At 34.5% G+C, this 16133-nt stretch overlaps 1 protein-coding gene and 1 non-coding gene across 6 annotated transcripts in view; both read right to left on the bottom strand.

Moving 5' to 3' along the window:
• Positions 1-16133, bottom strand: part of ADGRL3 (adhesion G protein-coupled receptor L3) — a 501774-nt gene that overhangs the window by 49714 nt on the left and 435927 nt on the right. The gene's annotated exons all lie outside the window — the stretch shown is intronic.
• Positions 3200-3306, bottom strand: LOC123804110 (U6 spliceosomal RNA). The gene has a single exon (XR_006783076.1). It is a non-coding gene; the product is annotated as a U6 spliceosomal RNA (small nuclear RNA).

Here is a 16133-nt window from a genome sequence, read left to right on the forward strand (position 1 = left end):
ATAGATATACTGATTAGTACCTCAATATTTCCAGATTCGGTATTCAGCTGAATTTACTTTCCCTGGTATAAAACTAATTATATCAAAGGAATAAAGACATTTCCCCTTGAACTTGGTTTGGGTTACCATAGGAATGATAAAGGTAATATCAGTGAATTTCTTTATTGTTGTTTTTTATGTGAGTGAATTTCTGAAAGTAAAATGTATTCTTCATTCTTCATATAAGGAAAAAAAGGTAATGATAAATACTTCTGCATTTGTACGTTAAGCAGGCTTTCCCTATTGGCCCTTAATCAGTTCTCAACTGAGGACTGAGAGGTTTCAGTTCCGCATGTTCTAAAAGTAGCTGATGGCAACGCGAACTACTGGACTTCACGTAGAAGTGATCTTTGAGACACTACTTTGCCAAACTACCAATCCAGAGGCCCAGTCTTTAAAAGAATTGAAAAGACAAGGCCTTTTAGACTACAATGTTCACAGAATAAATGAAATAGTGGAGAAGGGAAGGAAAGTAACACCTTTACTTGTACTAATTCCCTAGCAACAAATATTAGCAGGCGATGGGGGAAGAATGTTTTAAATGTGATATGTTATTCATGTTTTAAATTCATCAGACACTTAAAAACCGGAATAGCCTGGCCAAGTAGCAACACCTAAGACAACATTAAGAAATTTGCTACCCAGTGGTTAAGGAATATTTAAGATAGCGTAACTCAAAAAGTAGTGATCAGAGAAAGATGTAAGTATTTCATATTTATACCTCATTGTGTTAAAAATGCTTGATCAATTAGTAACATCTAGGATAAAAATCATGACTGTTTTATATTTCTTTCAAATGTATTTTATATTAGTGGGGCTATACTATGCTAGAATTACATTCAACTCTCTCTCTTAACCGCCATAGGAAAATTAAAGAAAAGTCATTTAGAATATAATTCAACATTTCTGAGTAAAATATAAATAATGTTTCATTGTGGTCATATGTTTAAGTCACTAAGTATTAAAGATATAAAAAATTCTTAGAAAAATATGAAAGTCATATAACATAAACGTAGAAATTATCAACAGCAGAGAAGATGATGATATTTTAACTATGGATTTTATTGCTATTCAAGTATTACTACTAAAAGCTATATTGCTACATTTTGTTCATAGAATATTTATTAGGAGAAGAATGAAATGAGCCAAATAAATAAAATAAATAGCTCAGAATATATCATGAACATTTTCATTCCCATGCCTCAATGTCCCTATAATAATATTGCAGATTTGAGAGCATACACCAATATTAAATTTTTAATCACAGATTTCACACTGCTGATGAATTGGGTAAGTCTGAAATTAAACAGAATTGAGTATAATAAATCAGGATCAATAAATATTAAATCAATGACTGATAAAACTTTAATTATATTATCTTTACAACTCAATGTTATGCAAATTTTTGTAACTCAATATAATAAGGTCAAAGAATTAACTTATATATGAAAGAAATTAAGGATATCAATTATGAAAGTGAATAATGACCTATTATATTGTACATATACAGCTACAATCTTATTACAATTTGGTATCTCCATCTACCAGATTTATAAAAATGACTTAGTAGGTTTCACACAAATAATCTCTCAAATTTTGGAATCCTATGTTGAAAGCAAATAACATCATTCTATAATTTATTAATTTCAATGTATGGAAGATAGTATAGGTTTTCCCCACTATCCAAGAGTAGAGTATTCCTATGAAACCTTTCATAAGCTCAAATGGTGTAAAGCAATGAAGCAGTTACATTAATTGATACGTAAAATTTTTTGAGCATTCTGAGACCCCAAAAACAATCTCTCTTGGGCTTTTTTTTTAAGTTTACTTATTTTTTTTTTAGTTATCTCTGCACCCAATGTGGGGCTTGAACTCACAACCCCGAGATCAAGAGTTGCACACTTTTCTGACCGAGCCAGCCAGCCAGGCACCCCTCTCCTAGGCTTTTCTGATACCTTAGGACACATCTTGCTAACAGATGTACAAAACAAATTGAGATGAAGCACAGATGCTCACGGACACAATGCAAAGCTATGGTGACTTGATGCTGCGATGCTGAGTATAGTTCCCAGGGAAGGAGCCTGACAGCACCACCCTTGTCAGAACGCGCACTGCCTCTATAACAGCTCTCTGCAAAACAGGTGCTGAATGCTATTTTAGCCTTTCTTTTTTCCCCATAAAAGCAAATATCCTCTTCAGGTTTTTTCCAGTTAATGAAAACAGCTACCAGTGTAGGCCTTTCGCAAAAGCGAAGTGGCTTAGTGAAAACTTTTGAAAAGTGGAGGATACCTGTATATCACAGAAACTGAAAGCCTTGACTTGTGAAGCAGTTTGCCTGAGTTTGAAGGCCAGCTGAGCCTTTTGCTAACTCTGCAACCTTCGGCTAATTATTTAACATCTTTAATCCTCACATTCTTTACCTGTGAAATGGGAATAAATACAGAACTTTTTTTCATAGGGCTGTTGTGTATATTAGATAAAAGGGCTTGGCACTCGTTAACACACAAAAAATGCAAAAATATAAAATTTTAGTATACAAAAATACTATATAAATATTTGCTGTTACAATTACTATTGTATACTGACCTTCTGACCTCAAAAAAGGGGTCAAAGGGGGAAAAAATACAAACACAGTGATACATTAGACTTCCTTTTAAGTGTTTTGGAAATTCTTATATTAAGTAGAAATCCAAAGGGGAGGAGGGAGTCACTGACTCTTCTGGAATTGATCCTTAATTTTACCTTTAAAAAGCCCTCAGTTTCGTTTAAATATTTCTTTGGGCTAGTAAATGCTATGAATTTTTACATTCTCAATTGAAATGGGGTATATCTGGATTCCTAATGAACATTAAGGTAGAAACCCAGCACCCTCTGAATTACATAAGAAAGCAAAATTTAATTCGTAAGTATGTTGTATCCTCAGTGTCAAACAGTGCACTAAGGGACGGCAAAGTCTCACTAAGTGTAATCATTTGCATTAAAAGACATAAAATCATACATGAAATGTTCATGAAAAGTCACTAAGAGATATATGTGCTATAACTGGACTTCATTAATATTTTTTATGATTTTTTGAAAATTTTAAACCTTGAATAAGGAAGATGAAATAAATGATATGTATATAAAAAGAAATCTGTATTTCTTTTCTTCTTAAATTTTTTTTGATACGGAACGCTTCATGAATTTGCATGTCATCCTTGCGCAGGCGCCCTGCTGATCTTCTCTGTATCTTTCCAATGTTAGTGTATGTGATACCAAAGCAAGCACTGTATTTCTTTTCAATAATTTTTATCTTGTAATCAATGAAAACAATGGCTTTAGTCAGTAATATCTCAAGATCCATAAAATATTAGCAACGAGTTGAAATCTGTTCTTTATTGATACTTATAATGAAAACCGCAATGTTTCCTGGTTTAGTATCTGAGGGCCAGTGTTTTTTAGACTCACAGAGTCTTAGAATTTGTTGATTCTTTACAACGTGTGATGACTGGGCTGACCAAATTTTGTCATTGCAATGCGAGGAGATGAAATTCCTTAGGGAGTATCTTACATAATTCGGGATTTCTTTTTTCAACTTAGAAGATGAACAAACTTTTAAGTTAAGTAAAATAACTCAGGAAATTAATAACTTTTCTGTATTCTTGCCAAATGTGTTTTGACAGGTTGAATTGCTGTTATACTCTTTCTCATACCATATGGTATCATCACCTCTTGTTTCAACAACTTGTAATAGAAACATTCATCATACCCCTTCTGTGAATAAACACCTTATTATAAACTGCTTGTAAGAACAACTAAAACATAAAAAAAAAAATAAAAAGCACAACTGAGTATTTAAAACATGTCTGTACTTACTAAAGATTCCAATAAATGGAACCAAGGGAGGCACTGAAATACAACAGAAAGCAGACAAGTTTTATTTAATTGTGGACAAGTAAGGTAACCTTCATAAGCTTTAGTTTACTCACCACCACAATGAGTAAAATAACCTCATCAGGATCTTTTCAGAGTTAAATGGAACCAAGGAAAGAATAGTCAATGGCTCCTATGTTATCAGTTAGTAAGAGCTATCATTGAAAAGCACTTCGAATTCTTGAATTTTTCATTCATATGGAACAAAGTCCCTTGGTAAAGAATTTGAAGAAGTAGCCCCACGTAGATAGTGCACAAAAGTTACTTACTTCCACAGTAAATAGGCCTAATCAATGACCCAAGATCTCTACCACAACCTACTTTTAGTAAGATGTTGTTGTTTCCAATTAAATTTGTTACTAGGAATCTAAGCTTCTTAAAATTATGTCAACGAGAAAAAAAAATTGAGCAATATAAAAATAAATCCGATTTTGTAGATATATAAAAGCTCCAAATAGCAAAGTAAGAAATCTTAACGCGATCACATTTTAGGCCAAAGGGCAGCCTCAGTAAAGTACTAAGAATCAACATCAATCAGAATGTATTCTCTGATGATAATGAAATTAAGTTAGAAGTCAATAACTAATACAATATGCATACATACGCATGAGCAATTATCCAACTATTGCTACGTTCAAAATAGCTTCAAGCCCCTAAAACATTTTATAAACAATTTCTATCTAATATGCAAGTAACAAACAATTCTTTTCTTATATAGGTTAGGCCTGAACAGAAAAGAAGGAAAACTTTGAGACTACTATAACTTAGCAGGTAAGGAGAGTTTAAGACAGTAAAAAACAAATTATAAGAACATCCTACTTAAGAACTTACATAAAAATCCTAAAGAAGCTATTAAATAGAAACATCTAATGGTATGTCAAGATCATGATCCATTAAGATTTACCTCAAGATTGTAAGGAATATATTAAAAGAATTAAAAAAAAACAATTCTGAAAAAAAATAGGTGAAAGAATAACTAAAGTCTATGAGTCACTACAGCAATTTCGAAAGACACAAGCGAGAGTACAGAAACAAAGTTTTGATACAGGAGAGTGTGGCAGCACAAATCTGCTGGATAAAAATGGATTATTTAGCAAACGATGCTGGAGATTTGGCTCATTAGATAAAGAATTCAAAATGTCCTCCAAAGACCTCAAAAGTACACACTGTAGAGGAAAAAGTTAATGGTTTAAATGTATGTATTTTTTTGTAACAAAGGCAAAATTAATAGAGACATGACAGATTGGGTGGAGACATATACAATGGCAAAGGCGTACAAACTGTGCGTCAGCAAGTAAAGGATAAAGTGTACAGGAAAACTAACGGGAAAAATAGGAAAACATTAAAACTTATTTTTAAAAAATAAGAAATCTAGTAGGAACAAATGGGCATAAATAGTTTACTAATAGGGTTCCTCTGAGTATTATTGAAGACATTGCCTATGTTATATTGTACTAATTGTTCTACTGCACTATATTGTACTAATAAAAGTTACTGGATGGAAGATATGGCAATTTTAGAAACCTTTGTATAGCTAATAGAACAGAATGTGGTAAATTCAAAGAAGGCAGAAAAATCAGAACTGGAATGACAATGATAGTTACAAAGAACATATGCCATTTTTGACTTCTTAGTGTAAGTAATATATTACTATTCAATAATGTCAATACTTTTGTGGATAAATTATTACCTTCTATGCTCATGGCTTGTTTTGCCAATCTCATAATTAAGCAGTTTTCAATTATAACCTTAGACTATCGATCTCAGTTCTGGAACTGAGAGAACTTTTCTGTTAGCACATTGAAGGATCTGATTGAAAATATCAACTTTCATAGAAAACTTTCCATAGTATTCTAAAATGCATACTCAGTGCATAAGTAGCACATTCATAAAAGTTTCAGGGACTCTGATGACAGACCTTATTTAAGATATATAATTGTATGTAGTGGAAAAATCCAACAACAATTGGGACTCAGCCAAGAGAAAATTAGATTAGGAAATTTTCATGTGTGGACTGAGCAGCTCAAGACACAACATTCTACTACACTGTCTGCACATTTTAATTACAAATTCAATGATTTAATACAAAATCCTTTATTTAAAGTAACTGTGACATATGCTTTCACCACTTTTTAAAATGAGCTAAAAGAAAAAATAGTTTTAAAACACAGTAACACTCCTGTAAGAAAGTGCTCCTGGAAAATAAATAGGAAAATGAGAAAAGTTGAGTCTCAAAGAGTGTTGTTATCTTCTTCCCTCACTGTTGTTTTTACATGAATGAGAGGTATACCCCTGGAATTAGGAGAAAATGAAATGCATCCAGACTATGCTGATAACATTTTCAGTTCATCTGTGTCGTCTATAACCCCTGTGATGATTAATTTGACAACCAAGGGTCACCTATTTATCACATTTAATCATAGAGCATTTTAGTCTCCTTTTATTAATTGGAATATATTTAAGTAACCTGAGCTTAAATATACTTATGTATCTCAGTATTTTCTAGAATTTGGTGAGACTATGAATTTACCTAGCGTGAGTATAAGTAGTGTTGTCACCGATTTAGGGGACTTTTCCATCTCCATTGGATAGGGACTCTATTGCTTAATATGGGAAGTGACGGCAAAAGGATAGTAAGTAATGAATCTGGACAACAAAAAATGATTGCAGGCTTATTCCTTCCGTTCATTTTAACATTTTTTTTTTTTTTGTAGATCTCTTAATCCAATCCAACTTTCCATTTCCCTCCCTCCCCCCAAAATTCCATATCCTGCCCCTTGAAACTCACAGTGGAATATCCACAAGTTCCTCTCTAAATAAACTTCATCTCTGGGTGTTTCTTTTGCCTTCATGCTTTAGGAGAAATTGTCCCCTGCGGGCAGTACTTTCCACGCAAACTCAAATATTGGTTCTCTCACAACCTTGAGGCAGTAGAAGTGCTACGGCCAGACCGTGATTTCTCCTGCCAAAACCCCCAACTTCTTTGAGGTTCTCATCATCATATGTTTACTACCACTCCAGACCTGCCATTTTTCTGTCTCTTTATGGTTTCACTGTACATTACTCCGTTCGTGATCACGCTTTCCTCTGAGGCCAACCTAGATCCTACGACTCCTTACTCTTTACATCCCCTTTCACCTTAAATGATTCTAAAAGACCCCAACCCTGGATAGGTGGGCATTGCTAGAAAAAAACCAAAGCCAAAACCAAAATCAAAACACCAAACAAAAAGCAATACACAACCATGATTATTTAAGACACGCTAAATTTGTAACAACAAATTCCTTCCTTCCTTCCTTCCTTCCTTCCTTCCTTCCTTCCTTCCTTCCTTCCTTCCTTCCCTCCCTCCCTCCCTCCCTCCCTCTTTCTTTCTTAGAGAGAGAGAGGAGCACATGGGGGGGGGGAGGTGGAAGGGGTGGGGCAGAGGGAGAGAGAGAATCTTAAGCAGGCTCCATGCCCAGAGTGGAGGCCTACACGGGGCTCAGTCTCACGACACTGAGATCATGACCTGGGCCAAAAATCAAGAGTCAGACACTTAACCACCCAGGCACCCCAACGACAAATTTCTAATAGCACTTAACAATGTCTGACAAGCCAACTACACTTCCTTAGCACATACGATTTCCATTCTCCATAAGGAATAGTTCATATCTTCCTTCAACCTCAAACTTTCCTCTCATCCTAACCTTTCAGCTGAATGTTGTCACCTATTTCCTTGAAAAAAAGAGAAGCAATCTGACAGCTGCAAACACATGGATGCACTGTCCAGAACTCACAGTGTCTTGTACAGCTCCTGAATTTATCCCCCAGCTGCTGCATGCTTAACTGCTAAAGGCTTACCCCCTGTGACCTACAGATGATTGTCCTTGGGCACTAGAGCTATTATGCCCACACAGCCAGGAGTGCCTGGGAGTTTACATTCCATTCTCACCCCACAGCAAGCTGGTCAATTACTAACAGGTGTGAAGTTATACAATCCCAGCTCCTTTGCCTCAAGGATGGAAAGTTCCAAAGTGTAATTTACACTCCAGACCTCCCTTTGGGAACAGGATCAGTCTGAGACTTCACCCAAAATGACAACATTGCGTGCTTCTTTCTCTTACCTCTACTACTTCCCCTTACTTTCTTACTGATTTCTTCTGAAAGCACTTCCTTAATAAATTGCTTGAGCTGAATCCTTGGCTCAGAGTCCACTTCTGGGAGAACCCTACCAAGAATACTGACAGAAATGTTCTCATCTTTCTAACACCAATTCTATCGACTATCTTCAACAGTACCTACACATACTATCTTCCCTCCTATTATAATGAAAGAATTGCCTTTGTTCTTATAAAGCCAACATATCTGCTCATTCTGACACTTTTCAAGAACTGTGCTCCTGTAATGATTGTTCTCTCTGGTGCTTCATCAGTATCTCCTTCCTACTGGCTAATTCCCATCAGGAAACATACTTTAGTATTCCTTACTTTTAAGAACCCCCCCCCCCAAAAAAACCAAAAAAACCTTCTTCCTAGATTTCAGAGATTCTCCAAGAATCTTATGTGTTATCTTTTACTGAAAAATTTATCAAGAATTTCATATACTAGTAATCCATACTTGCTCACTTCTCATTTTCTTAAAAGCTACTCTATTTAGGCATTCTTTCCCCATAACTCCACAGTGCCCTGTCATTGACAAATCCATTGTTAACTTTTTCCATCTTATCATACTTGACCACTCAGAAATATTCTATGATTGACTACTTCCTTCTATTCTTGGCTTCCATGACATAATGTTATTACATTTACCTTGTTGACTGTACTTTCTGAGTCAACTTTACCAGAACAACATTCTTCTTGGGTGGTTTTATTCAGAAATTCACCTTAAATTCCAGTAACTCTGAAAACTCTATCCTTAATCCTGACAAGACTGCTGTGCTATTAAAACTTCTGACTATTGCATTTTGCTAGCATGATTTTATAGTTCATAACTTAAAATATGAAAATTACAGGTTTTTAAAGATGGGGCCCTTGGTGATCATGTAATCCAATAAATATTTAGATTTAAAGTTTCAGAAGTATGTACTCAATCTAAAATGATGTTTACTGAAAAGAAAATCATCTCTTTTAAAATTAAACACCATTTATTTACAGATGTGCAATGTGATATGACAAAGCCTATACAGTAATGGTTAAGGAAATGGACCCTCAAGTCAGAGTGTGCTGAAATCCTAGTTATGGCACTAACTAGCTGTGAGGTCTTGAGCTGAATTAATTACCTTCTTAGAAACCTAGAAGGTTTAGTGCAAAGATTAAACTGACACATGAAAAGGACTTAGAATTGTGCCTAGCACATAGTAAAATTTCAACAAATTATCTGTCTTATTAGGTTGCACATGATTTCAAATAGACTCAACACATAAAATCTCAAAATGCTATTCAGTCAAGCATAGCAATTACAGTGGATTTAGGGGCAGAACCAGGGAGAACTGGTTTTTATTTTAGAATCCATGACTGAATTTTTACTAGAGTATGTGACTCAAAATACAATATAGTATTTAACTTAATATTGCCCACAACATTTTGCTTTAAATAATTCCAAGAAGCATTTGAAACTTGAGTTGATTCAGATTTGGAGGCTAAAAGTCTTTCAGCCCGATATTATTTATTCAGTTTCCCCACAACAGATTTTCAAAATCAGTAAGTTTTGGTCAAGTTTCAGACAAATTTATATGCTTATATATAATCACTGTATAAATAAAAATTTCAATTTAAAAAAATTTGCATCATTTTAAAGAAATCTCTATTAGAAAAAAATGTATTTCCAGTTGGTTCTGATTACAGTAACCAGGCAAACTCTTAAAAGCCCAGAGATTATGATACCAGTGAGATTTTTTGTGCGCTTCATTCAGCCTTTGGAAGTACTCATATCTTCCATGTAATACTTCAAAGAACTATGACTTAAATAATCACTGGGTAAAAGCTGGCTTATGTATTGGAAAAAAAAAGATCTACTTGGAAGTAATCTAAAGTGGTTCAAAAGCTTTCATTTACATTTGTAATCTGTATTTCTTTGTATAATTGTTTATAATCTGAAACCACATTAAAGTAAATATATTGAATGAATGAACTCATATTTGTGAGTTTTACCCCTAATACCTAAGAGTTAATTTTACAACATAGAATTAAACAAGATATTGCTAAATGTATGTACTGGTTTTTGAAACTTTATTCAAATGTTTAAAATTCAAGGAAAATAAATAGCAATTACATTTTTTAAATGAACAAAAAATATTAAAAAAAGGTTTAAAATTTTTTATCCCCAAATTATAACTAGATTCTCACATTAATTTTTAAATGATATATATAAAGCAATTAACAACACTAGAACGAGCTCTTCCTCACAAAGAATTTGGAGACAAATGAATTACAGTAATTAAATGTTCTCATTTTCATAAGATTTGATTAAATTTTCATTATGTAGCTATCTACACAGTAGCATATTAATAATAGAAAATTAGACTTGATTTTTTGAAACTTTTTCAGAGGTTAGAAATACAGGATGACTCTTAAAGATGACATTCTTAGACTGTTCTGTCACTAATATGTGTATGGACATAACGTAGAGCAAGCCATTTCAAGTAAAATTTTTTATAAGGTACTATAGTAGTCATCATACTAACTTCAAAAAATCAAGATTGCTATGGTATAACAAAAAGTAAATATTTGGTCTTTGTTCCTGGGGCAGAGTTTCTAAAACTCTTGAAATCTCTTGAGTGATATAGTTTGAAGTCAGGCAACTAATGCCCCCAGCTTTGCTGTTCTTTTTCAATATTCCCTTGGTGATTTGGGGTCTTTTCTGGTTCCATACAAATTTTAGGATTGTTTGTTCCAGCTCCTTGAAAAATGCCAATGGTATTTTAATAGAGATGGCTTGAAAGTATAGATTTCTCGGGCAGGATAGACATTTTAACAATGTTTATTCTTCCAATCCATGAGCATGGAATGTTTTTCCATCTTTTTGTGTCTTCCTCAATTTCTTTCATAAGTGTTCTGTAGTTTCTTTACTTCTTTGGTTAGGTTTATTCCTAGGTATTTATGGCTTTTGTTGCTATTGTAAAAGGAATCAATTCCTTAATTTCTCTTTCTACAGTTCATTGTTAATATAGAAAAGCAACTGATTTCTGTGCATTGATTTTGTATACTGCCACATTGCTGAATTGCTGTATGAGTCCTAGTAATTTGGGGGTGGAGTCTTTTGGGTTTTCCATATAAAGTATCATGTCATCTGCGAAGAGAGAGAGTTTGACTTCTTTGCCAGTTGGGATGCTTTTTACTTCTTTTTGTTGTCTGATTGCTGATGCTGGGACTTCTAGCACTATGTTGAACAATGGTGGTGAGAATGGTCATCCCTGTCGGGTTCCTGACCTTAAGGGAAAACTCTCAGCTTTTCCCCACTGATAATGTCACCTGACTTCAAGCTATATTACAAAGCTGTGATCACGATGACAACATGGTACTGGCACAAAAGCAGACACATAGACCAATGGAACAGAACAGAGACTCCAGAAATGGACCCTCAACTCTATGATCAACTAATCTTTGACAAATCAGGAAAAAAATATCCAATGGGAAAAAAAAAAGACGGTCTCTTCAATAAGTGGTGTTAGAAAATTGGACAGATACATAGAGAAGAATGAAACTGGACCATTCTCTTACACCATACACAAAGATAAACTCAAAATGGATGAAAGACCTCAATGTGAGACAGGAATCTATCAAAATCCTAGAGGAGAACATACACAGTAACCTCTTCTACATCAGTCACAGCAACTTCTTTCAAGACATGTCTCCAAAGCAAGGGAAACAAAAGCAAAAATGAACTTTTGGGACTTCATCAAGATAAAAAGCTTCTGCATAGCAAAGGAAACAGTCAACAAGACTAAAAGGCAACCCACGGAATGGGAAAAGATATTTGCAAATGACATTACAGATAAGGGACTGATATCCAAGATCTATAAAGAACTTCCCAAACTCAACACTCAAAAACCAAATTACCCAGTCAGAAAATGGGCAGAAGACATGAACAGACACTTCTCCAAAGAAGACATACAAATGGCTAATGGACACATGGAAAAAGTGCTCAACATCACTAGCCATCAGGGAAATACAAATCAAAACCACAATGAGATACCACCTTACGCCCAGTTAGAATGACGAAAATTAGCAAAACAGGAACAACAAATGTTGGTGAGGATGTGGAGAAAGGGGAACCCTCTTACACTGTTGCTGGGAATGCAAGCTGGTACAGTCACTCTGGAAAACAGTATGGAGGTTCCTCAAGATTTAAAAATACAGCTCTCCTACAACCCAGCAATTGTAATACTAGGTATTTACCCCAAAGATACAGATGTAGTGAAAAGAAGGGGCACATGTACCCCAGTGTTCATAGCAGCAATGTCCACAATAGCCAAACTGTGGAAGGAGCCAAGATGTCCTTCAGCAGATGAATGGATAAAGAAGATGTGGTACACATATACAATGGAATATTATTCAGCCATCAGAAACGATGAATACCCATCAGTTGCATAGACATGGATGGAACTGAGGGGGATTATACTAAGTGATATAAGTCAAGCAGAGAAAGACAATTATCATATGGTTTCACTCATATGTGGAACATAAGCAATAGCATGGAGGACCATAAGGGAAGGGAGGGAAATCTGAAGGGGGAGATAACAGAGAAGGAGATGAACCATGAGAGACTATGGACCCCAGGAAACAAACTGAGGGTTTCAGAGGGGAGGGGAATGGGGGTATGGGGTAACAGGGTGATGGGTATTAAGGAGGGCATGTGTTGTGATGAGCACTGGGTGTTATATGCAACTAATGAATCACTGAACACTATGTCAAAAACTAATGATGTACTATACAACGGCTAACTGAACATAATAAATAAATAAATAAATAAATAAATAAATAAATAAATAAATAAAATGATTTGAGTTAAAAAAATAGAAACAAAGCTTTAAAAAAAAGAAACAAAAATGTATACAAAAATAGAACTAATCTTGATTATGTGACTCTAAGTATGTAATCTGTTCTCCACAAGCAGTACTGGAATGAAATAAAATCTTTATATGACTATTAATAAAAGGCAAAATTTACTGAAAAAGAAAAATCTTTTGAGTGATAACAGCATCTTTTGAATGCTAATGAATGATGGGGGCGAGCAGAGGGAATAGGGAAGGAAGGAGGTGTGCAGAGTGGACAAGTCTGAAGAAAAAAACACGATTATAGGTTTGCAACCTTCAGTCCTACTCCCACCTACAACTCCACCCCCACTAAGGGGTGGGGGCCCACAGATTGAGCTCTATCACTATTGGCCAATGATTTAATCAATCACATTTTTGAAACGAAGCCTCCACTAAAACCCCTCACAGATGCTGCAGTTCAAGGAGCTTCCGGGCTGGTGAACACTTTGAAGGGCTGTAGTGTAGACCCCAGAGAAGCCATAGAAGTTCTGCACTACTGCCACCTCAATCCCTCACCCTTCCCCATCTCTTCCATTTGGTTTTTCCTGCGTTGTATCCTTTACAGTAAAGCTACAATTTTTGGTAGAGCATTTCCCTGAGTTCTGTGAGTTGTTCTGTTGAATCACTGAATCTGAAGGGTGGTTGTGGGAACCCTGAATTTGTAGTCCACCAGGCAGAAGTGTGGGTAGCCTGGGCAACCCACTTGAGGCTTGTATCCGACTGGGAGGCAGCATTATGAAACTGAGCCCTTAACCTCTAGGGTTTATTCTAACTGCAGGAGTTAGTGTCAAAATTGGATTTAATTGCTAGACACTTAGTTGGTGTTGGAGAATGTGCTGGGGTGTGGAAAAAAACACATAATTGGTGTCAGAAATGCTGTCTGAAAATAACATACAAGTGCACAAAAAACAACATTTTAAATTATACATAATCTTGCCACTAAAAGTTGACCGTTATTCATTTTACAGTATATTTCCATTTAGTCTTTTTTTCTGCATATATAATCAGTTATTTCTGAGAAATAAGAATGTTCATCTTATATCCCAAGAGGTGTATTAGCATGCATCTCTCCTATAAAGTATGCTTAATAAAATTTTATGATATATAGCTGTGTATTTTATTTCCAGGAAGATAGCTAAATAAAGAATTGTTTCTAAGTTATAAAAATTTATACCTTGTTATTACTTAAAGGAAAAATAATTTTTTTGCTTAGGTAATTTTTATTGATGATTAATTCTTCTCTGAACTGTATAACGTATTTATTTTGCTTCTTAAATTCAAGAAATTACACATAAAATTTATTAAATATGTACAAAATAGAAAAGATTTTGACTTATTAATAAAGTGAACATTTACATTGGATAAAAAGTACATATAAATCATATATTTAATATAATATACATGCACATACCTATATATACATACATGTAGGTATAGATAGATTTTATAAGCAGAATATTAAGTTTATGACTAGTATATATTAATATTTATATTAATGATATATTAATATTTATATTAATGTATAAAGTTCGTATTTATAAATATAAATAAAATATATAATTATATAATAATATACATATTAATATATAAAGGGGAAGTGGAGGATTAAAATAATCTTATAATAATGTTGTATTTTTCAAAGTTATATAGCTTTCTTTCCAGGTAGATGAATGCTTCTAAACACAACGCGTACTTACTACTTATGAGTCATGATAATTTATCGCATTACTTTAAAGGAAAACATCTGCTGGTCAATAAGTTGATGAAACTCAGTCATAATTTCATCATATAAAGGAAAAATTGTTTTGTCTATACTCCTTCTTACATAAGACCAACCTTCACTTGTACACTAGATCCTGTCCTCCCTTGCCTACTCAAATGTAGAAAACACACAATTTTCCCCTCTTGCCAGCATCAACTACTTGTCCATTTTTACCAGATTAAAAGGAAGAGGTTATAATCTCTATCATGCTTAAATTAACCAATCAATAAAACAAAACCCAAACTCCCTTGACCCTATATTTCCCTCCAGCTACTACATTTCTTAGCTCTTATTTACAGAAAAATATCTGTGGCTTTTTTTTACATGTGGTTTTTAACTCCTCTCTTCCTATTCTCCCCACAACCCACTCTAATAAAGTGTCATCAATCACGTTGCCAAAACAGCTTCTGAATGCACAAGGATCTTCATGTGGTCCAGTGGTCAAGTCTAACTTCCCATCTTAACTGAAAGGCTTGATTCACCTAACTGCCAGGATCTCTAGCCTTCTTCCTGTCTCACTGGCTACTCTTTCTTAAATCTATTTTGTAGATTCTGCATTTTTAATATGTTTAAAAGTTAGACTGACCCAGGGTTACAGTCATTGGTCCTCTTATTATATGTTTTTACTCTCAACCTCTTTATTTTACCCAGTATCATGGATTTAAAAGAAAACACAGCTTGAACAATTTTCCTATATTGCAGCTAGTACCCACACTCCTAGGTTCAAGGAGTAGCCAAGGGACAGCTGTTAGTGGGAGGCACAGATGGAGCTTAAGTCTTTACTGACATCATTGAGCTTTTGTACCAACTCTGGAACCACATACCTCTGGATTTTGTGTCCCATGTGTCATGATTTAGGCCACCATATTGGTCAGTATTTGATAGTCACACCAGGAGCTATCCTAACAGAAACATATATTCTAGTGACTGGTGAGGGAAACCAGTCTGGTTGGAATATCACTATCTCATTTTTTTTGCCAAATCTACATACTACGTTTACTATTTTACTATTGTTATTTTCCCCAATCATTTCACTCTCCTTAATATTTAAAGGAAATGTATCACTGTGACAAATAAAAAACAGGATTATTTGATATTATAGAAAGTAATAAATATGTATAAAATGAAATCAATACTAAAAGAAAATAAAATATAGGGGTGCCTGGGTGGCTCAGTGGGTTAAGTGTATGCCTTTGGCTCAGGTCATGATCTTGGGATCCTGGAATCGAGGCTCCCTGCTCAGTGGGGAGTCTGCTTCTCCCTCTCCCTCTGCCCCCCTACCCCTGCTTGTGCTCTTAGTCCCTCTCAAGTGAATAAATAAAATCTTAAAAAAAAAGTAAAATATAAAAAAATAAAATATAAAAAATATTGCATGCAAAAATAAAATAAAACAAAGCTATACACCGA

This window comes from Ursus americanus, chromosome 8 (assembly GCF_024610735.1).
Source record: "Ursus americanus isolate L20-20 chromosome 8, mUrsAme1.1.p, whole genome shotgun sequence".
Taxonomy (NCBI): Eukaryota; Metazoa; Chordata; class Mammalia; order Carnivora; family Ursidae; genus Ursus; species Ursus americanus.